Source organism: Gopherus flavomarginatus, chromosome 3, assembly GCF_025201925.1.
Source record: "Gopherus flavomarginatus isolate rGopFla2 chromosome 3, rGopFla2.mat.asm, whole genome shotgun sequence".
Lineage (NCBI taxonomy): Eukaryota > Metazoa > Chordata > Testudines > Testudinidae > Gopherus > Gopherus flavomarginatus.
Genome location: NC_066619.1, coordinates 83,754,292 through 83,776,405, shown reverse-complemented (window position 1 = coordinate 83,776,405; position 22,114 = coordinate 83,754,292).

The window sequence follows — 22,114 nt, the reverse complement described above, 5'->3', positions numbered from 1 at the left end:
GGAAACCTGAAATATCCTAACCTCCTTTAAGAGGACCAAGTGTTTAATATGGTGTTTTTTTTAATCAAATACAGTTACCCTTCACCCAGAACAAAAGCTTGGAGTCACTTGCTAGAGACTCATAGACAAAGTCTTGTTTTGTTAATAAATTGTTCATCCGGCACTCCTAGATGCAAACGTTTAGGAAGACGACTCCAGGCTTCTTTGCAGACATAAAAAACAGGAATTAAACTGCCAATACTCAAGTACCAGGTATACTCTGGAATTAAACAACATATGGATCTACTCAGCATGCATTTTCATTAGATGAATAAAATTGATTTTTGTCAGAAATGGTTAGTCAAAAATCTGCACTCAGTTTTAGTCTGCATTATAAAACCTCTTACACGACAGTGGTTATCAGTAAGTATTTTAGATACCCAGACATCTGGAAAAACCAAGAAGGAATTATTAAATCCTGTCACCGGTTTTCAGTAGTTTATTAATCATTACAGAGAAAGCTACAGGAGATTAGAGTCTTCATTCTATCCTCTGACTTATTCCTATGCGAGGAGCCACAAAAAAGTCTTTCTATTGCAACGTTAACCTGAAGGTTAACCTGCCGGATAATTGTGTGTTTTGTTTGGCAACCTTCTGCTCTGCTTTGCTTTCCAGAAGAGACCAAGCTAAATCTGTATCATATCTCATTGCAGTTATTAGTGAGGTCACGTCCTGAGATTCCAGTTAAAGCTTAATAATTTGGGTTGGATCATTAGCTACACTTGCACAAAATCATCCGTTATGCAAAGCTCAACTTGTCTTTAATAAATTGGTTTTAAATTGTTTTCCCAATGAATTAAACAACTTGTCAGCTATTTTAGAAATGCAGAATTCAGTGTCATTCAACTAAGGCAACAACACGTGGAACAACTGTTAATAACTTACTGCAAAACATCTTGCACTCAGTCTGTCCTGATGAGTCAAACTCTTCTCCTGTTCAGTATGAAATCAGGATTATTAGCCTAGCTGCATACCCCTTTCCCTATAAGGTAATGCACCGTTAACCCATATTATTTTAAGTGACTGTTTAATCCAGTATTTTATGTGGTTTTGGCTAAGAAACAAATGTACATGATCTTCTTCTCCTTCATAAGAAGACAGAGTCTTGTCCTTTGAATTGTTTATGACATAGACTCTGCGCACGTTAAACTGCTTGATCACCGTTGTGTGGTATTTCACTGTAACAGCAATGACAAGTCAGCATTTCTAACAGTGATTTCATTCCTTAAATTACAGTTCTGCTATAGTGACACAGTATGCCCAGAAATTACATTAAAATGGCACTACCATGCTTATTTGTCTTTCTTATGAATGCCTAAACTTGTCTGTTAATGAAAATTAACAGCAGTTTATTTACTAATAAACAAACCTGATTCTTAGTAGTCCACATCTAGCATCTTTCTCACAAGAATTTTGAGGCCATGGTCCACATCCTGATCTCAGTGATAAGGTAGCACATTAGTACACGCAGACTGACTTCATTTGCATCAGCTTCAGAGTGGTGGGAGTGCTCAGAATCTGGCCCAAGACTGTATCTCTCTTTTCTTCTGATCATTTGTACTTGCCATGCATTTTACATAAAGACAATTCTTGCCCCAAAAGGGTAATTGGGTTAGACATTAGTGTACAAGGCCAGGTAGGGGTTAAAGGACCAAGTTTTCCCCACAATTATACCAGTTGAACTCCATTGCCTAGTATAAATGGAAGGAGAAATTGGCTCAGAAAGTCTTTTTAAAAACAAGGTTTGAGTGATGATTAAAGATAGCAATGCAGTTGTGAGCAACATCTCAGTGCTAACTAATCAGTGTTAATACATGCTACAGTCTCCTTCCTTTCTCCCCAGGCATGCAGGGACCAAAAGGCAGCAAAATCAGGGCAGTTTCTCTGTGTGCCAGGGCAGCAAGCCACACCCCCATCAGAGACCTTCTTAGAGTCATAAGGTTAGAAGGGATGGCAAGGGTCATCTCTAGACTAACCCCCAGCCAAGATGCAAGACAGATGGCTATCCAGCCTCCAATAATCCACCACTGGCCCCAGTCTGGCCTGGTAATCAGGTACACACCTCTGCCCAATTAGGCCTTCTTCAGGGGAACTTAATTAGTACTAATAGTGACTACAGTGCTAATTCCAGTGCTATCCTTCAGCACTCTGTCATACACTGCATGAGGTGCTGACTCCTGATCACCATGAAGTAATGTTCCATGGGGCTCTTTTCATGGTATCATGGAAGGCTGCTTCTGGGGGTGGGATGGTAGAGGAAAGGCCACTGTGACTACACAGATTCACGGGGCAATCCATCTGAGGGCTAAGGAGGAAGGAGAACCCAAGCTGGGGCAGAGGCTACTGAGGTCAAGGGAGAAGACTGGGGGAAAATTCCATTTCTATGGAGCACCTTGCCCAAAGCTTAATTGTTTGGGCTTTGCACAAAAGAATGGGGCAGTCCCCATCAAAATTGCCTTATCCCACAGGGAGTCCCAACGATTGTGTGAAAGGGTGTACCAACTCCACACTGGCCAACAGGCAGGGCAGAGCAGAGCAAACAGTCTATGGCCCCTGAGCCTCCTCGCTGGGGCCAGCAATAGCAGTTGGGAGCTCTGACCCTCTGGCCAGGGCAGAGCAAACAATCAGTCAGTAGCTGTAGCCCCCAGTAGCCACATCTAGTGGCAAGTGGAGCGGGAGTAGGGGACCTGGGCCCACCCTACTTCATTGAGGGCATGGACCAGCATTCATGTCGCATTCCCCATCAGTACCCAGCCTAAGCCAGGAAAGCTAATGATAGAACTAGTGGACCAAATTTGGTGATGGATCCTGGTCACACGCCACGTGAGGCACATTGCACATATGCTAAGTTATCACTGGAAAATTTTAAATTTTGATTGCATGTTTGTCTAGAAGATATTCTCTAGTTCAACTAGAACTATTGGACTTGAAGCAGGAATTAATTCCTGGAAGTCTTATGGCCAACGTTATACGTGAGATCCGATCTGATGATCACAATGGTCCCTTTTGACCTTAAAAGCTATGAATCTATGAGCCAATCATATTGAGCTGAATCAATCACACTGAGCTATGTTAATGACATTGGAATACATCTCACTGTAATATATCACAGTGTCAGGGCAATTTGCACACATATGCTACGTCAAATTCTGCATAGAGGTGCCCCTCTGTCAGCCAATTAACTTCAATGAACTTGCAGGGTGTGTGTAAGTCGTGTAGAATTACATATGTTGTTTGAAAATATGGCTAGATAAGCTCTGTGTTTTGTGAACAGATTAGGTGCTTAGTTGCACACCCAATATGTGTAGACATTTACCATAGGTATGTGTGCAAGTTAGGCAAGTATGCATACAAATGACGAGCATGATAATTTGAATCTAATTTGCATGAACAATTGTATTTGCAGGTGCAAGTTGTGTACAGAATTCCATACATATTTTGAACACACACAGCTGCATTATTATTAGTTGCAATATTACTTTAGCTATTGTTAGAGACCCCCAATTGATATCAGGGCCCCATTGCGCTATCTTATTTGAAAATCTGACCTGGAAAATTATATATTTGTGTGTGTATATGGGTGTGAGATTTTCTATATATGCACAGTATAAGGATATTAATATCAAAAGGTAAAATTAAAACTTGCAGCTTTACTTTTCACTCATGTTTTTCTTTTTTCATGATTATTATTAATTGAATATTTTCATCTCTACTGTTTTCACCTTTTCCCCAAGGACACATTATTATAGCACTTAAGCTGACAGTAGACTTTTACATCACAATCTTAGACTTTCCTATCCTGAAATTCATATTTAAATACAGAAAACCCATAACTAGCTCCCAAATTCATTATCTACCACCTGCATAGATGAATAATTACAATTTACATCTTTCATTTAAAATTATTTGTGGTTCTTAGGAACCTAACATGCATCTTATGACTCTTCAAAATCTTGGATGCTAAATTTGTGAGGAAGCTCATATGACTTATATAAATGGGTTTCATCTTCTACATGAATAATATGTTGAAAAATGTTTAAAAGAAACTTTTTCTGTATTGGTGCCTACATTCAACCTTTATCACCATCAAAGAAAATATAAAACATTATGTATGCTACTAGTTCTCCTCTCTATTTAGGATTTTTGACATTTTCAATATATATTTCAAGAGGGACATATAACATACAGGAAATGATGTGTAAGCAGCGTCCATATAAAATGCCAACAATTTGTACCTCCATCTGTAATGCAACATGGAAGGAGTCTCCGGCTATTTTGTGGGCCAACTTTAATAGTATGTTTCACATGGAACAAATGCCCTCCCCCCAAATTAATGGTTTCAGTAATGAGAACCAGAAGTCTTTTTGCTAACTGTTGTTTAAATCAGCATGTTTCCAGTGTTCTGATGATCATACACTGCCCATTTTTACTGTATAAAGAATTCATATATTCAACAGTGCAACATAATAGGTGTCTTGAAATGATCACACAATGGTGAAGATCTTCAAAAGTGACTGGTAGTTTTGGGTACCTAACCTGAGAAATCATAAAGGGGTCTGATTTCAGAAAAAAACTCAGCACTTCTGGTGTAATTCCACTACAGCTTCAGTGGAACCAGACCAGGGATGAATGAATCCCAATGGACCCAATCCTGCAGTCCTTAGTCAGGCAAGACTCTGAGGTTTGGATAGCCAGAAAACACCCAGATATTTAGATAGACACACAGATATTTGGGTGCTTATTCAAACTGAGACATGCTAGCTTCAGTTATCTCTAATTAGAAGTACATTCTAGCTCTGCAATGTATAACATGCTATATTTCTTCCTCCTCTCAGGTCACAAATGGAGTTGGAATGATGTAAAGTCCTATTCACATGTTCTCTCCTACTCTCTGAGTTATCAGATAACTTGAATTTTAAAATAATCAATAATCTACCTGAAAGGTGCAAGGAGATCTGGATCTGATCAGACTCATAACTCATTATGTGGTTTTCTGCACCTTGTGGCCTCAGTTCAGCAAGGTAGTGATACTTAAGCAAATGCCTAATTTTAAGCATGTGAGTCATTCTATTTACTTCAATGAGACTGCTCCTGTGTTTAAAGTCAATCATACATTTCAGATGGCATTCACCCAAGAGTTCTGAAAGAATTCAAACGTGAAATTGCGGAACTATTAACTATGATTTGTAATCTGTTCTTTAAATCAGCTTCTGTACCCAATGACTGGAAGATAGTTAATGTAACACCAATATTTAAAAAGGGCTCTAGAGGTGATCCCAGCAATTACAGACTAATAAGTCTAGCGTTAGTACCAGGCAAATTAGGTGAAACAATAGTAAAGAATAAAATTGTCAGACACATAGAAGAACATAACTTGTTGGGCAAAAGTCAACATGGTTTCTGTAAGGGGAAATCATGTCTTACTAATCTATTAGAGTTCTTTGAAGGGGTCAATAACCACGTTGACAAGGGGAATCCAGTGGACACAGCGTACTTAGATTTCCAGAAAGTCTTTGACAAGGTCCCTCACCAAAGGCTCTTATGTAAATTAAGTTGTCATGGGATAAAAGGAAAGATCCTTTCATGGTTAAAAGACAGGGAACAAAGAATAGGAATAAATGGTAGATTTTCAGAACGGAAGGGGGTAACTAGTGGTGTTCCACACGGGTCAGTTCTAGGACCAATCCTATTCAACTTAGTCAAATGATCTGGAGAAAGGGGTAAATAGTGAGGTGGCAAAGTTTGCAGATGATACTAAACTGCTCAAGATAGTTAAGACCAAAGCAGACTGTGAAGAACTTCAAAAAGATCTCACAAAACTAAGTGATTGGGCAACAAAATGGCAAATGAAATTTAATGTGGATAAATGTAAAGTAATGCACATTGGAAAAATAACCCCAACTATACATACAATATGATGGGGGATAATTTAGCTACAACTAATCAGGAAAGATCTTGGAATCATCTTGGCTAGTTCTCTGAAGACGTCCACGCAGTGTGCAGCGACAGTCAAAAAAGCAAACAGGAATCATTCAACAAGGGATAGTGAATAAGACGGAGACTATCTTATTGCCCTTATATAAATCCATGGTATGCCCTCATCTTGAATATTGCATACAGATGTGGTCTCCTCATCTCAAAAAAGATATATTGGCATTAGAAAAAGGGCAACTAAAATGATTAGGGGTTTGGAATGGGTCCCATGTGAGGAGAGATTAAAGAGGCTAGGACTTTTCAGCTTAGAAAAGAGGAGACTAAGGGGGGATATGATAGAGGTATATAAAATCATGAGTGGTGTGGAGATAGTGAATAAGAAAAAGTTATTTATTTTTCCCATAATATAAAAACTAGGGGCCACCAAATGAAATTAATGGACAGCAGGTTTAAAACAAATAAAAGGACGTTCTTCACACAGTGCACAGTCAACCTGTGGAATGCCTTGCCTGAGGAAGTTGTGAAGGCTAGGACTATAACAGGGTTTAAAAGAGAACTAGATAAATTCATGGAGGTTAAGTCCATTAATGTCTATTAGCCAGGATAGATAAGGAATGGTGTCCTTAGCCTGTTTGTCAAAGAGTGGAGATGGATGGCAGGAGAGAGATCACTTGTTCACAGAGGCAGCTCTAGGCATTTTGCCGCCCCAAGCATAGCAGGCAGGCTGCTTTTGGCGGCATGCCTGCGGGAGGTCCTACGAAGCCGCGGAACCAGCGGACCCTCTGCAGGCAAGCCGCTGAAGGCAACCTGCCTGCCGCCCTTGCGGCGCCGGCAGAGCGCCCCTCGCGGCTTGCCTCCCCAAGAACACGCTTGGCATGCTGGGGCCTGGAGCCACCCCTGCTTGTTCATTATCTGTTTGATTCATTCCCTCTGGGGCACCTGGCATTGGCCACTGTCAGTAGACAGGATACTGGGCTGGATGGACCTTTGGTCTGACCCATTATGGCCATTCTTGTGTTCTTATGTTCTTTGCTGAATAGAGCCTAAATGAAATAGGTCCTACATGTATTGGTGGCTCATTGTAACAAATATGCCAATACCTCCCAAGGAGCAGTTACTTTAAGCTATTTCTGTCAGGGCATGTTTCTACTGATAACTTGTAAACTTCACATCTGTCATGAGGAATGTGTCTGAAGTCATCATCTTGAAGATAAGGATTCTCTATTCTAGTATGTATGTCTTGCATATTTCACATTTTTACACCATTTGAACAAAGAAGTGGTTCTGTGTAGTCCTCTTGTTCACATTACCGCATCTTGGGAAGGTTGCCAGCTACCTGGCAGTGGGAGGTACATGTTGAAGAGAAGCAGAGACTGTGTAAAAAGGGGATGTAACTTACAGTAAAGAGTAAGTAGATGATCTCCTTACAGCTTTCTCGTGTATTAAATTATTTACAGAAATCACTGTTTAAATTACAGAAGACGGGGCCAGATTTCATGTGTTTGTTATAGTTTGGTTTTCAACTCTCATTCTGAGTTACAAGCATTAGCATGAAGAGGAACATTAGCATGAAGTGAACATAGAAGTGTAACATCTAGGGAAAAACTACAGATAGCTCCCTGAATAAGAGCCAGTCTACCCTATTTTTCTGAAGACTACGGAGAATCACTTTCAGGATAATGAGTGTTGTCTCTGTGACCAAACATTCTGAAGTGATCTAAGAGATGTAGGCCTGCTTCTCTTCTCATACCAGTTTCTCTCTCTTGACCAGATTGACACTAGTGTGAATAAGGAATCGGACTAAAATTTGATACTTGGGTGTCTAAATTTAGGCATCTACACCCATATTTAGTTACCTAAAGAAGTTGCCTGATTTTCAGAAATGTTGAGCACCAACAATTCCCACTGATTTTAGCTAAAAACTGCAAATGCTCAGCACCTTTGAAAGTCAGGCCCCTTATTTAGATGATTAAATATGGATTCAGTGGCATAATTTTCCAAAAGCGTTATACATGTGCAACGATAATAGATATCAGTGGGAGCTCTTAGGTCTTCAGCACTTTTGAAAGTCAAGTCATAAAAGCCTAACTTTAGACACTCAAGTTTAGCCATTGTATTTCCTGAACTTGTCTGCTTCAGCCTCTCTTTATTTGGCAGTAAGGCTGGGCAAATTGGCTTCTAATCTGGCCACAGCTGTGATGGCACAGTGGTTTGCAAAAGGATGAAGAGTGGACAAAGTGGCCACCCTGCAATTTCCAATATAGGAACGTCACTTAGAACATTACCTGAGCTCTCATGGATTGAGCTTGTACCCCTTGAGGAGACGGAGCCTGGGCTACTTCATATGCTGTCATGATACAGGAAGTTATCCACTTGGATATTGTCTGTGAAGAGACCACGAGAGCCCTGCAAATCCATAGGTATCCACTTTATAGCCGTGGACCATTTCTGCAGATAGCAGTGCGGATGTGGATACAAATTTTGTAACTGCACAGGGCTCTGACAGTAAGAGCTCAGTGGGCAGCTGTGAGGAATCGCGGCATGTATCCTCCACCTGCCCTGGGCGGGTGGCCTGGGGAGCACAGACACTGGGCGGGGGGCTGCTTGGGCCCCATGCCCAGCGCAGGTGAAAGGTCTGCCGCAGCTCCACATAGCTGCCTGTGCTTCTCTCCCCAACCTGGCTCTGGCCGGGGAAGAGGGGTGGCTTGGAGCCAGAGCCGGGCCATGGTAAGAGACAGGCGGGCAGCTGTGGGGAGCTGCAGCGGACCCTCCACCTGCCTTGGACTGGGGGCCCAAGCACCACAGTCTCCCCCCTCACCCCAGCATGGAGCTCAGCTGGAGAGCCGTGGGGAGCTGGGGTGGACCATCCACCTGCCTGCAGTGCAGAGGGGTGAGAGGGGAGAGAGCAGCCCCAGGCTGTGTCCCTGCACGCCAGGTTCCCCTCCTGGCCGAGGGCAGGTGGAGGTCCGTGACTCCACACACACTCCCCACGGCTCTCCCCGACTGGGCTCTGGCAGCGGAGATACCTTGGAACCTCACCCCAGCCCCCAGTGTAGAGCCCTGCAATCCATGGATATCTGCGGATATCCACAGATAATTTTTGCGGATAGGATGCTGATACACATTTGTGTATCTACACAAGGCTCTAGAGACCACTTGATCCTGTCCACGTGTCATGGGGTAGGTGCACCACGTCACGGAGTGTCTGGTCACAAGAAAGGGAAGAGACTGTACTGCAGCCGGTTAGGTCTTATGTTAATGACCTTTACTATGGAACCTGCTAATACGGCCTAGTGGCCTGAGTCAATAAAGTCGCCCTTCCACACAGGGCTGTGTGGTCCAATGGCTAGAGTCAATAAAGTGGCCCTTCTCTTCAGGGCAGCATGGCCTAATGGCCAGAATTAATAAAGTTGCACCCTTCTGGGGGCTTGTGTGCCCTATTGGCCCATTGGGGAAGTGGGGCACCACTCAGGAGTGTGTGGCGCCCAGGATGGGGGGGACTTGGGCCCTCCCTGCTCCTTCGAGCCCCAGCCCAGGGCCCTGGAAGTGGCCAGGTTACTTGCTATCGAGTCAGCGGGGATCCTCCTGAAACATGCTGACTGGTTCCTCAATTCACTCACCGGAGCAAAGTCTAAGTCCCCTGGGCTGCTTCCTACCTTGTCTTTGTCAGCGAGGGTCCACGGGTCCCTGGGGTCCTCAGGTGGCATAGCTCTGGAGAATGCAGCCTCTTTTCTTTTTTCAGGCAGCCTGGAATCCGTCTGGAGCTCTACATGCCTTGACTCTGGGGTCAGGGCTTGTGGCAGCTCCCTGGAGAGAGCCTGCAGTCTGCATCCTCACCCTTCAGCAGCCTGCCCAGACTGAGCTGGGCTGCTTCCTTTTATACCTTGGCTCCAGGCTGAGCATGCCCAGCAGAGGTGAAGAGGCGTGGCTTCCTCAGCCTGCAATGCACAGTTAACCCCTGCAGAGCCAGCGCAGGATAGATGCACCCCATCTCACCACACATGAAACAAACATGCAAGGTGAGGAACAGAAAGGTTTACTTCTACCCTGACAAAAAGCTAAACATCACTGGACATCCAATGTGTTGAGATGCTGTTCCTCTGCGGTTGCATGTGGCTTAGGGAAGAACACTGGCAGATATATAACTTGGTTCAAGTGAAACTGGGAAATCACCTTTGATAAAAAATTAGAGTGAACGTAAGGAGGCTCTGCCATCAAAGCCTGCAGCTTGCACACTCTCCTTGCATGATGTTATCATCATAAGGAAGGCAGTTTTCTGACAGAACGGGGAAAGAAGATATTGCCAGAGGCTCAAATGGAGTTACCATATGAGCTGCTAAGACAATATTAAGGTCCCACAAAGGAACTGCCTCTTTAACAGGCGGGTGGAGATGAATGACTCTTTTCAAGAATGTCACTGCCATGGAGTTTGAAAACACTGACTTCCTATGGATGGGAGGATGAAATCGCTATCAGGTGGACTCTCAGTGAACTAAGTGCAATATCAGAAGACTAAAGGTATAACCGGTATTCCAACATGTCCTGGATATAAGCCAGCACCAGTTGAACTTTCCGGGCTAACATCACATTATATCACATCACAAAAAGTCCGCATCCACTTGGCTGCATAGGCTCACCTGATGGAGGGCTTCCTACTTTTAAGCAAGTTCTGCCTGACCACCTCCAAATAGCATTCCTTTTCCTCACCTAACCATGCAACATTCATGGCGTGACATGCAGAGAGCTGAGTGCTGGATGTGAAACCTCACCGCGATGCTGAGTCAGGAAGTCAGAATGAAGAGGAAGGGATATGGGAGGCCAAACCAATAACGTGAGGAGGTCAGAGAACCAGCATTGTCTCAGAGCCACTGATGCAATGAGAATGCACTTGGCATAATCCAATTTCAGCTTGAGAATGACCTGCAGGATGATCGGTATTGGAGAAAAGGCAAAAGGGGTGTCAATTCTCAGCTCACGTGAAAAGCATTGATCAAGAAAGCTGGACTGAGATACCTCTGGGAGCAAAACAACTGACATTTCTTGTTGTGTCTCATGGCAAACAGGTCAATCATCGAGATGCCCCAAACTGCAAAAATGGATGGTAGTATTCTGGGTTTCAGAGATCACTTGTGATTCAGGGAGAATTTTCTGCTAAGTTGATCTGCCAGGTCATTGTGGATCACAGGCAAGTGATCAGCCACAGGGGTAATGTTTTCCCTGATACAAATCTGCCAGAGCCTGATCACCTTCTCACAAAGCATGTTCGAGTGTGCACTCCCTGTCTGTTTACATAATACGTCATGGTGCAATTGCCAGTGACTATGAGAACCGTTATATCTCTGATGTGATCTTGAAAGGTCTGTCAGGCATTGTAGATGGCACGAAACTCCAAGACACTGATAGGCAGAGAAGCTTCCTGCTCTGACCACAGGCCTTGAACTTTCAGCGAGTCCAGATGCGTTCCTTTACCTATTGAGGAGAGCTCTCAGAAAAGGGACCGGAGCAGCACATGGGAATGAGCTGGGCACAGGACTTCCTGAAGAGCTACTTGGGACTACCCCGTGCTCAGCAGAGAGGAATACACTATCAGGGGAAGAGTGGCATTTGGCTAAATGCCCTGCAGAGGCCCATGCTCTAGACAGGGAATTCAGCCTGAGAGTGTTCCGTGGCTAGAGGGGCAAGACATAACATTGATTAAAATGGAGATATCCTATCTCCTAGAACTGGAAGGGACCTTGAAAGGTCCTTGAGTCCAAACCCCTGCCTTCACTAGTAGGGAAAAGTACTGATTTTGCCCCAGATCCCTAAGTGGCCACCTCAATGATTGAACTCACAACCCTGGGTTTAGCAGGTCAATGCTCAGACCACTGAGCTATCCCTCCCCAGTCTAGAGGTGGAGAGTTTCTGATGAAGTAGCTGACTGAAGCTTTCATTTATGTTTTTGTGTTGTCCTTTCTGTTAAATAAGTGAGACCATCCAAACACATCACTCTTTAATGCTAGAAAGGCCTGCATGGAATTGTTACTTTAAACCAGTAGTTCTCAAACTTTTGTACTGGTGACCCCTTTCACATTGCGAGCCTCTGAGTGTGACCCACCCCCCTTATAAATTTAAAAAACATTTTAAAATATATTTAATACCATTATAAATGCTGTAGGCAAAGTGGGGTTTGGGGAGGAGGCTGACAGCCGATGACCCCCCCCCCATGTAATACTCTCATGTCCCCCAGTTTGAGAACCCCTGGTTTAAACTCTGGGGAGGGGAAACCAAAGCCTGAGTTTACCTGCAGTGCCAAATCTGACCACCAGGGAGTGCATCAAGATGATCCCCACACTATTACAGGAGATAAAAAGGACAGAAAGAGGGAAGAGAGAAGAAAATTGGATAAATACTGAATACTTATGTGGGACCAAAAAAACCCACTTTAAGGTTACAGAATATTTAAATTGTATGTATGTAAGAAATACATACTTTCTGAATCTGCTTGTGGTTGGTGAGATAATCCCTAGCTTTAATCCAGGATTCTTCATCTTACACAGGGAAAGAGCTTTGCCATGGTCTTACGAAAAGCACAGCATATGTAAGTATTGCAAATAGCAATCAAAGAATGACCACGTGTTATCAGTTAACATTGTACCTTCTGCTGCATATGAAAGAGCTAAACCTGCCTTGCAGTGATTGTGTGCCTAGATGAATCAGTGTTCAAGGCAGGAAACAGTAGGCATGCTGGGCCAAAAATAAAGAACGTTTTTATATGACACTATTTCCACCTTGAGGAAAACACTAGCTGATGTGCAATGTATACAATGTGTCATGCATAAAAGGGTTTTACTAACAAATGTAGGCCACCAACGTACTGTGGCATTTTTCCTGTCTTATAACATCTACAACAAATTCACTATTTGGTGTTGTGCCAGGGGTTTAGGTCAGCCATAATTAGTGGAGCAAAGAATGAGTCAGAATAGGAAAGAGTATAAAAAAATTCTGCTAGCAGAAAAAATGCCAGATGCTTTTACAGCCCAGCTAAAATGATGTCATTTTAGAAATGGTCCTCATGATCATTTAAAAAAAAAAAACAAGTTGTGGGGGGGGGTTGTTTTGTTTTTTCCTTTAATAGAACAACAGATTAAGTTATGATTTCTCATCAGAATGCTTGAAAGGTAACTTGAAAGTGTGCTGAGTGTTCACAAGGCAGACCAAATTCCTTACAAGAATCTATTTGTTACAGCAAATATTCATATGGAGTAGCAATTTAAAAATTAGACTGACGTCTCTACATAGCTTTTAAAAAAATAGACACATTGAGGGGGTTATTTTAATCTAGAAGCACTTAAATGCTGATAAAATGTAGAGCTTTTTCCAAAGATGTGAGAGGTTTTGGGTTTTTTTTTTCCATTTTTCAAGACACATATATGGAGCAAGATGCAAAACTGAATCCAGAATGCCTGATATTGGTGGTTTTAAGTAAAATGGATAAAATTTAACTGACAGAAGTGAAAATTATAGACAGTTTAAAAAAATAAGAGAGAATAAAAAAAACAACACAGCATTTCCCCATTATCGGTCAATATGGGAGCACCTGGATTTCATAATTTCATCAGTTACCTCCCAATTTACATCAGCTTTGGTTATCAGAAAACCCATTCCATATTAGTGTTACAGAGAGGCTTTTTTTCTTCCTGGTGTGTTGTATGGATGTGTGTGTGTTTGGATTTTTTCCCTTTTTTACATTTAACATGATTCCATAGAAACTCAATTTGATTGAGATACGAGAATTCTGAAGACCTGTAAAGACCTGTAATGACCCTTTATTTGCAGAAAATGGCCGGTTAAGAGCAGAGGCTGTAACATTTTCCCTCCTTTCTCTTCCCACCCTCTGAATACAGCATCAAGATTGAGAGCCAATGGAATACAAAAGCTCCCAGCCCTCAAGAGGAACAGGATTTCCATTTGACTCTGATGATGGGATCTGCTGTGCAGTGGACTTCTTTGCAAGGAGAATTGATAGGGAACAGATAGTGACCATAATGAATAGTTTATAAGCCAGTTGTACCAAATGGTGGCGTATGTGTGCAGTTGGTGCAAGGAGCTCCTAGCCCTCAGAGACCACATATGGACTTTGGAGGCCAGGGTGGCGGAACTGGAGGAGCTAAGACAGGCAGAGAGGTATGTTGATGAGGCTTTCCGGGACACTGTAGAATTGTCCCACCTCCGCTCAGACAGTCTGTGTGCTGTTGAGGAGGAAGAAAGGCCCAGGGAAGCAGAGCAGTCAATGGGAGCAGAGGGAAACCTTCCCGTAGTTGGGACCCTCCTTCCAGATGGTGCTGGGGTTGCCTCTCGCACTGAGGTTACCTCTCTGGGGGAGGGAACTCCAGTTGCTAGGAAAAGGCAGGTGTTAGTAATGGGAGATTCAATCATTAGAAACGTAGATAGCTGGGTTTGTAATGATCAGGAGAACCGTATGGTGACTTGCCTGCCTGGTGCGAAGGTTGCGGATCTCTCGAGGCATCTAGACAGACTTACGTGCAGTGCTGGGGAGGAGCCGGTGGTCGTGGTACATGTAGGTACCAATGACATAAGGAAGGGTAGGAGAGATGTTCTGGAAGCCAAATTTAAGCTGCTAGGGAAGAGACTGAAATCCAGGACCTCTATGGTGGCATTCTCAGAAATGTTCCCAGTTCCATGGGTAGGGCCAGGTAGGCAGGCAGAGCTTCAGAGTCTCAATGCGTGGATGAGACGATGGTGTAGAGAGGAGGGGTTTACATTCATTAGGAACTGGGGAAACTTTTGGGATGGGAGGAACCTGTACAGGAGAGATGGGCTACACCTAAACCAAAGTGTAACCAGGCTGCTGGCACTAAACATTAAAAAGGTTGTAGAGCAGTTTTTAAACTAGGAGATGAGGGAAAGCCGACTGCTGCAGAGGAGCATGTGGATTGGACGCAGACTTCTCTTAGGGGAGAGTCTGATGATAGAGAATCTCCAGGTTATAGTCAGGAACAAAGGACAGAAGAGGATAATGTAAGGGCCGGATCAGATGATAAACAGTCACAAAGAATCTGGCACATCAGAAAAGGGCAGACAAATAAACAAGAACAAGTTTTTAAAGTGCTTGTACTCAAATGCTAGAAGTCTAAATAATAAGATGGGTGAACTAGAGTGCCTTGTGATAAAGGAGGATATTGATATAATAGGCATCACAGAAACCTGGTGGACTGAGAGCAATCAATGGGACACAATAATTCCGGGGTACAAAATATATCGGAAGGACAGATCAGGTCGTGCAGGGGGAGGAGTGGCACTATATGTGAAAGAAAATGTAAATTCAAATGAAGTAAAAATCTTAAGCGAATCCGCATGTTCCATAGAATCACTATGGATAGAAATTTCATGCTCTAATAAAAATATAACATTAGGGATCTATTATCGACCACCTGACCAGGACAGTAATAGTGATGATGAAATGCTAAGGGAAATTAGAGAGGCTATCAAAATTAAGAACCCAATAATAGTGGGGGATTTCAAATATCCTCATATTGACTGGGAACATTTCACTTCAGGACGAAATGCAGAGATGAAATTTCTCGATACTTTAAATGACTGCTTTATGGAGCAGCTGGTACGGGAACCCACAAGGGGAGAGGCAACTCTAGATTTAATCCTGAGTGGAGTGCAAGAGCTGGTCCAAGAGGTAACTATAGCAGGACCGCTTGGAAATAGTGACCATAATACAACAACATTCAACATCCCTGTGGTGGGAAGAACACCTCAACAGCCCAAAACTGTGGCATTTAATTTCAAAAGGGGGAACTATACAAAAATGAGGGGTTAGTTAAACAAAAGTTAAAAGGTACAGTGACTAAAGTGAAATCCCTGCAAGTTGCATGGGCCCTTTTTAAAGACACCATAATAGAGGCCCAACTTCAATGTATACCCCAAATTAAGAAATACAGTAAAAGAACTAAAAAAGAGCCACCATGGCTTAACAACCATTAAAAGAAGCAGTGAGAGATAAAAAGACTTCCTTTAAAAAGTGGAAGTCAAATCCTAGTGAGGCAAATAGAAAGGAGCACAAACACTGCCAGCTTAAGTGCAAGAGTGTAATAAGAAAGCCAAAGAGGAGTTTGAAGAACGGCTAGCCAAAAACTCCAAAGGTAATAACAAAATGTTTTTTAAGTACATCAGAAGCAGGAAGCCTGCTAAACAACCAGTGGGGCCCCTTGACAATCAAAATACAAAAGGTGCGCTTAAAGACAATAAAGTCATTGCGGAGAAACTAAATGGATTCTTTGCTTCAGTCTTCACAGCTTGCGTTTGGAGTACAAGTAATTAAGTATGGAAGTAAATTAGAACAATAACAACTGCATTTTTATTATGAGATTTAATCCAGCTACGCAAGCAAGCTGAAGAGGGATATTTTGACTTATTCTCAAATTCCATCCCTGCCTACACAACACCTTCTCCAGCAGGATTCTGAGTAATAACACCATCAGTGAAACACAAGGCAATCCCTGCTGCCTCTCTCCCTTGTCTCAGGGGTGCTTGACCAAGCTGGCTGGGAGGAAGAAACTCCTTAGGGTCCTGGCTAGGCTAGGCTGAGGATGTTAGGGAGATTGTCAAACCTGAACTGGCTTTTGTAGGTGACAAATCTGAGGAACTGTCACAGATTGAAGTGTCACTAGAGGAGGTTTTGGAATTAATTGATAAACTCAACATTAACAAGTCACTAGGACCAGATGGCATTCACCCCAGAGTTCTGAAAGAACTCAAATGTGAAGTTGCGGAACTATTAACTAAGGTTTGTAACCTGACCTTTAAATCAGCTTCGGTACCCAATGACTGGAAGTTAGCTAATGTAACGCCAATATTTAAAAAGGGCTCTAGAAGTGATCCCGGCAATTACAGACCAGTAAGTCTAACATCAGTACCAGGCAAATTAGTCGAAACAATAGTTAAGAATAAAATTGTCAGACACATAGAAAAACAAACTGTTGAGCAATAGTCAACATGGTTTCTGTAAAGGGAAATCGTGTCTTACTAATCTATTAGAGTTCTTTGAAGGGGTCAACAAACATGTGGACAAGGGGGATCCAGTGGACATAGTGTACTTAGATTTCCAGAAAGCCTTTGACAAGGTCCCTCACCAAAGGCTCTTACGTAAATTAAGCTGTCATGGGATAAAAGGGAAGGTCCTTTCATGGACTGAGAACTGGTTAAAAGACAGAGAACAAAGAGTAGGAATAAATGGCAAATTTTCAGAATGGAGAGGGGTAACTAGTGGTGTTCCCCAAGGGTCAGTCCTAGGACCAATCCTATTCAATTTATTCATAAATGATCTGGAGAAAGGGGTAAACAGTGAGATGGCAAAGTTTGCAGATGATACTAAACTACTCAAGAGATAGTTAAGACCAAAGCAGATTGTGAAGAACTTCAAAAAGATCTCACAAAACTAAGTGATTGGGCAACAAAATGGCAAATGAAATTTAATGTGGATAAATGTAAAGTGATGCACATTGGAAAAAATAACCCCAACTATACATACAATATGATGGGGGCTAATTTAGCTACAACGAGTCAGGAAAAAGATCTTGGCGTCATCATGGACAGTTCTCTGAAGATGTCCACACAGTGTGCAGAGGCAGTCAAAAAAGCAAACAGGATGTTAGGAATCATTAAAAAGAGGATAGAGAATAAGACTGAATATATTATTGCCCTTATATAAATCCATGGTATGCTCACATCTCGAATACTGTGTACAGATGTGGTCTCCTCACCTCAAAAAAGATATTCTAGCACAACTAAAATGATTAGGGGTTTGGAGAGGGTCCCATATGAGGAAATATTAAAGAGGCTAGGCCTCTTCAGCTTGGAAAAGAGGAGACTAAGTGGGGATATGATAGAGGTATATAAAATCATGAGTGATGTTGAGAAAGTGGATAAGGAAAAGTTATTTACTTATTCCCATAATACAAGAACTAGGGGTCACTAAATGAAATCAATAGGTAGCAGGTTTAAAACAAATAAAAGGAAGTTCTTCTTCACACAGCGCACAGTCAACTTGTGGAACTCCTTACCTGAGGCGGTTGTGAAGGCTAGGACTATAACAATGTTTAAAAGGGAACTGGATAAATTCATGGTGGCTAAGTCCATAAATGGCTATTAGCCAGGAAGGGTAAAGAATGATGTCCCTAGCCTCTGTTCATCAGAGGATGGAGATGGATGGCAGGAGAGAGATCACTTGATCATTGCCTGTTAGCTTCACTCCCTCTGGGGCACCTGGCATTGGCCACTGTTGGTAGACAGATACTGGGCTAGATGGACCTTTGGTCTGACCCGGTACGGCCGTTCTTATGTAACATTTAAAAAAAATCTGCACTGGAGAAGTGACATGTAAGTACATTAATAAAGAGCAGTGTCAAGCTGCCCAAGCAGATAAAAGAAACTGTGACTGTGAGAGAAAGGATACTTGAAGAACAAGGAGTTTGACTTAAAGATAACTGCTGGGCTAGACCACATGGCCTAGCTGAGCAGGCTGAAAGCTCAGACAAATACCCCCCTCCATCATTAGTTCATATTCAATTTAGTTTAATAGAGTAGGATACATAGAGTGGTGTAGTTTACTGGTTTAAGCACAGACCTGGGAATTGGAATGTCCTGAGTTGTAGTCCTAGCTATGCTATTGCTGCTCACTATAGTCTTGGATAGCCTCAGTCAAATCATTTAACTTCTTTGTGTCTGTTTCTTCCATCTGTATGAGAGAATTCATACTACTTACCTACCTCCTAGGGCTATTAACCAGCTAGTATATGCTGGTGATTTTGTGGAGCTTTAATTTAAACAGGTTTGGAATGTCTGGAAATGTTTTTTGCATTTTGATAGATGCAAATAGCCATTGTGAAACATCCAGACAGTATGGAGTCCGATCCTTGGCCCAGATATTGCTGCTTTGTCTGCTCAACAGCACAGAGAAACCAACTGGCTTTCAGGGGTTTCCCTTAGTGGCATGCAACATGCTACATCAGCCCTAAACTATCCCCTTGCAGCCCTTGTGTAGAGTGAACGTTGAAGACCTGGGTGGGGGGACAGGGAATATGGTGGCCAGGATTAGATGGGCATAAAGGTGTGAAAACACCTTTGCTTCCACCTTTTTAGCTGCCCTGTGCTTTATAGCTCCCCGATGGCTTTAAATGTATGCAATTATCAAAGAAAAGAAATAAAATCAGCATAAATCCTTCATGTTTTTCTGTTATGAAAAAAAATGTCACAAATGCTTCCCTTGTCTTGTTGACTTGGTCTCTAGAATAATGTATTTCAGTTGATTTTGGCTCCAAGTTGTATTGTTCAATGAGCCAAAACTATTTAAATGAATTCCAGCCTAAAGGAAAATAAACATTTATCAATGTAAAAGCAAAGACATCTTTTTTTTTGTAAATATCACCACTCTTTTGCCTCTTCAGAATGAGGACATATCTAACTTATAGCGCAGTTTATTAGAAATATGCTGTTATCCAAAGGGATTGTTTGTGCTGTTTAGATTTAAGTTATGTATCCATCATTAACTAAGCAATAAAATGAGACAAGCAATGCATTTCTTGGTGGTTATTACAAGAAATATTTCAAGTTTATGTTATGAAGCAAGTGGCAGCAGGCAAGTAACTTGAACCACCTGAGAGGTGTAGTAATCCTCGAGAAATCCACTGCCTGAAGTGTCTAGTAGCTCCTTTCAAAAAACGGAGGAAATTGTCCCATTTGTTCATTGGAGAGTTAAACCCTGCTCCTGCTGACTTAAATGAGAGCTGAACTGAGCATTACAGAATGTTATTGATGTTGATAGTTGAATCTCAGAAGGTTCTAAAAGGTTTAGCTAATCCCTCAAAATATGAATCCTTATCTGAACTTTGTATTTCTTCTATGCAAAGACCAGGTCCAATTATTAGCCTCCTTTCTTTTCCACACCATGTCCATGATTGACTTTCCCTTCTCAAGAATCAGTGGTTGTACCAACCCTTCTCATTCTTCCCAAGGGCCCATCCCATCCTGTAATAACAAATGGCCTCCTCCACTTTACCTAAAATACAGCTATCCTGAGTTTCCTGACCCAATCTTCTCCGTTTTTTCTGATCTATCATGTCTTCGACTGTTAACTATGGTGACAATTCTGGTGTCTTATCACCAGCTAGTTGTGTTTGCTGTTGCAATTGCTGCCACAATTGCTGCCTTGAGTTCTTGCTGTGGGGTACTGTGCTTCCACATACTACCTCTGCTCAGAGTGCCCCGAAAAGGAGTGTGTGCCTAAAGGAAGCAGTGCAAAGAACAAGATCACTGAATGGAAACTGAAGGGAGAAACAGCAGTGGTGGACTGCAGCAGCAGATTCATGAAAGGTAATCAGAAGAGGAACTGGCAGGTGAGTGGAGTTAGGGGGAAAGGAGAGAAGAGAGATGAGCAAGTTCAGTGTGTGAAACACCAGAAGGTAAGGACAGCTGACTGGTATAAAAACTCTATTGAAATTTAATTTTTCCTATGAGAATTGATCACATAATCTTAATGAATTTTGGTAATTGGTCTATGGAATTACCCTACACTGTCTAACTAGGCGCAATAATCAAAATTAATGAGCTGGATACACCACAGTACAAGTCACATAGGGACAGCTTCTACTCACATTTAAGCCTGTCATTTAGACTGTGAGCTCCTCAGAGCAGGGACTGACGTTTTATTTCTGTAAAGATGCAGTGTAAATACTTTCAGATAGTAATTTTCAGTCTGGTCTTTTACTTCTTGGACTAGCAGGGATAGAAGTGCTGGGGAAACCACATGTTCAACTTTTAGACAAGGAGAGTCTTGGCCTTCATTGTTCAGTCTGGACCTTGCATTGCTCAACAACAGTGATTCCTCCAGTTACAGGGTGGAGTTGATGGGATTTGAAGAGAGCTCTGTTCTGTCCAATCTACCTTGGCTTCAAGGATCATAAATGATAGAGGGTCTTGAGGGTGTGAAGCAGAGAAAAGCTGGGAAATCCTGAGAAGCCAAACAGAAACAATACGGATCCCTAAGAAAACTAGCTTTTCATTTGGGCTAGAGACAAGAGCACTAATGTTTGATGTAGTGAATATTTTTTTCCCCAAGACTGATGCCTATTCCAAACTTTTGAACACGAATATGGGCTGGTGGCACTCGCAACCGTACAGTCATCTCCATTTCTGCTCAAATTTCCAAAGCCATCTAACAACTATGCACCAAATGTATGTGGGTTTAAAATTTTGTTTCGACTTCATCATGTTAATGTGTATCAAGCTGGTTCACTGAGAAGTTCATTTCTCTCTTTATAGGAAGTAGTTAGGTCAGCTAGTCTGTGAGAATCAGGCAGGCAAAACCTCAGAGATTGCTTGATAACCAGGGTCTATTTAAATGGCAGCATGTGTCATAAACAGATAGCTAAGGGTTAACGTCTCTTCACCTGGAAAGAAGTATCTGAAACACCTGACCAGAGGACCAATCAGGAAACAGGATTTTTTCAACTCTGGGTGGAGGGAACTTTGTGTGGGAGTCCGTTGTTCTTGGTCTTCTGCCTGTATGCTCTCTCAGCTATGAGAAGGATTTTTTCTATTTCCTGCTTTCTAATCTTCTGTTTCCAAGTTGTGAGTACAAAGTTGGTTTGTTGTTTTGTATTTACATGTCTATAGTTGCTGGAGTGCTTTGAATTGTATTCTTTTTTAATAAGGCTGTTTATTCATATTTCTTTTAAGCAATTGACCCTGTATTTGTCACCTTAATACAGAGAGACCATTTTTATGTATTTTTCTTCTTTTTATATAAAGCTTTCTTTTAAGACCTGTTGGAGTTTTTCTTTAGTGGGGAACTCCAGGGAATTGAGTCTGTGCTCCCCAGGGAATTGGTGGGAGGAAGAAGTCAGGGGGAAATCTGTGTGTGTTAGATTTACTAGCCTGACTTTGCATTCCCTCTGGGTGAAGAGGGAAGTGCTTGTGTTTCCAGGACTGGAAATAGAGAGGGTGGACTCCATCTGTTTAGATTCACGGAGTTTGCTTCTGTGTCTCTCTCCAGGAACACCTGGAGGGGGGAAGGGAAAAGGTTTATTTCCCTTTGTTGTGAGACTCAAGGGATTTGGGTCTTGGGGTCCCC